Below are 2,697 nucleotides of genomic sequence, written 5' to 3' on the forward strand. Positions count from 1 at the left end.
TATATATATATATACATATATTAAAATAATTAAACTAATTAAAGTAAATTAGAATATTAAACTAATTAAAGTAATTGAATATTCAACACATTTTATTAATTTACCTTTTGTTTTATTTTAGTAAATAACATTGATTATCTAAAATGATTGACTTATATTAGTACCTCACAGTTACTACAAACTATCTAGTTCTCATTTGATTAGACCTTTATATATGGGTCTATTCAAGGGATAACTGCTTAGTTTATGATAATTGTGAGATCTAATCGCAACCATAAATCAATAGATAAATTAGAAAACTAATATTTTTGGTAATTTGACTTAATTTTTTTTATAAAGGGGCATTATAGGTATTTAAACTTTTTCTCTCTCTTTTGCTTCTGGCCTCCGATAAACCTTATTTCGGCGAACACCATGTGATACCCAAAATACACCAAGATACACAATGTGATACCCAAAATACATATAATACGATATCCAAAACACACCAAGTAAACTTCAAAACAACTATAATACCAACTGTAATACTGCTATGAAGGACTAATCGATCTATGAATAAACTATGGGGACCAAATATGTAAATTACTAATTATATAATCAAACTAAAAATAATTAAAATAACAATAAAATAAAAATTATAAATGAAGATTAAAAAACAGAGGTTATTCAAACAATTAAGATAAACTATCACTACAACAAAATTAAGTTTATATGATGTTGGAAAAAAATCAAGCATCCTAAAAATCCATCTTTGTAGAGGATACTTGTTTTTATAGGAAACTTTTTCAAATAGTGTCATATAAAATTGATAATACAATGCTTTATATTATAAGTGTTCTGAAAACTTGTTAGGATGCAGTAAAAAAGTCCTATAAACTTATTGCAATGCTTTTAGATTGGACGCTTTATCCTTTGTCATATAAATTAAGTCTTATAAAGTGACATATTATGACGATTAACTTTTTTTGGCGTCATATAAATCTATTTGTTGTAGTGATAAATTTCTTAATTGTTTGATTTAATAAGTGTTTTTTTAATCTTAATTTATAAAAAAAAAAATCTTGTTATTTTAATAATTTATAGTTTAATTATATATTAATAATCTTACGTAGTTACGTTAACCGAACTTAAGTTTTAATATTTTGTTCGCATATTTCATTCTCAAATCAAAAGATATGTGAATTTATCTTGATTTATTTTAGAGAAATTGACTCAAATGACCATCTTTCACAACCAAATTAACATTCTAACCATCTCTCTCTGGACTTTATCCAAAAGTTATTAGGTCCGCAATATCCATGTCCGCAATTATTGCGGACCCACTAAACGACAAAAAATCAACGTTTTTGGGACAAATTCGTAACCACTGGTTCGCAACTATTACGGATCCGGCCCAAAACCCATTTTCCTATGAAGGTGAACGCTTAAAGATTCAAGAAAAATGAGTTTTGGGCCGGATCCGTAATAATTACAGACCTGAGCTAAAAACTCTAAAATTTTGTCGTTTAATGGGTTCGCACTCCGCAATAATTGTGGACTTGAGTACTGTGGACCTGGGGACTTTAGGATAAAGTTCGGAGAGAAATTGTTAGGAAGTTAATTTGGTTGTGGAATATGGTCATTTGGGTCAATTTCCATTTATTTTATTTTTCTAAACTTGAGATCTTTTAACACTAATTTTTTTTTTTGTAAATTTAATAGTTTTAAAATAAATATAAATATTTTTATTTAATATGTACTTTCTTTTATGATACTTGATTTGTAATTGAATATATGAAACAATTTTATTTAAACCATTAAAAACGTGAATCACATCAAATTTTAGAGTATATTATACTTTTGGTCTCTATAGTTTGTTAATGACCGATTAGTCCTTTATCATGGTTGCTAACTAATATATACTATATTATAAAACATTTGACAAAAACTCTTAAAAACCATTCTTTATGCATGAAGTATTGTGTATTAATGCATATTATTTAAAGCTTCGTTTTGAATTCGTATAACTAACTGCAGATAAACATATCATTTTAAAACCACATCAACCGTTTTATATCAACTAATACAAATAAAAAACATTAAAATGAAGATGTATCTCGCTGCATTGTACGAGTATTGTTAAAAACCGTGAATATAAATAGTTTAGTTTATGGACCAAATCCAAAATCTGATAAAAAAAAGGGGGACAGTACTATTTTTTTTATTCCTACCACGTTTAATGAAACTCTGAAAAACACCATAATTTGCTTTCAATTATTTCAAGAATGAATGTTTTTAAATATCTCATTATATTATTTGTTTCATATTTTCATTTCTAGATATGTTTATGGGTGGGACGATCCGTTAGAACTGGCTCATCCGGCTTGTTGGAAATATGGACTTGGACAACCATCATCGAGAAAATGGATGGGCCTGGGTTTGTTCGTTATATTAACAGGTGGAAATGGACAATGTAAAAATAAATATGGACAGGCTCGCCCGACCCGTTTAAATTTTATAATTAATATTTTTTTTACCATTAATTAAAATTATAGTATTATACTACTATATTTTAAAGTTACTAGAAGCGTACTCGCGCAATGCAGCAAGACACATCGTGTTTTTAATATTTCATTTTATTCTTTATCTCAGTCGATGTTATAATATGGCTTTATGTGATTTTGAGAAAGCGATGATGTTTTTATTTTTGAATAAAAT

This window comes from Cynara cardunculus (genome assembly GCF_001531365.2).
Source record: "Cynara cardunculus var. scolymus isolate 2C chromosome LG 2, CcrdV1, whole genome shotgun sequence".
NCBI classification, from domain to species: Eukaryota; Viridiplantae; Streptophyta; class Magnoliopsida; order Asterales; family Asteraceae; genus Cynara; species Cynara cardunculus.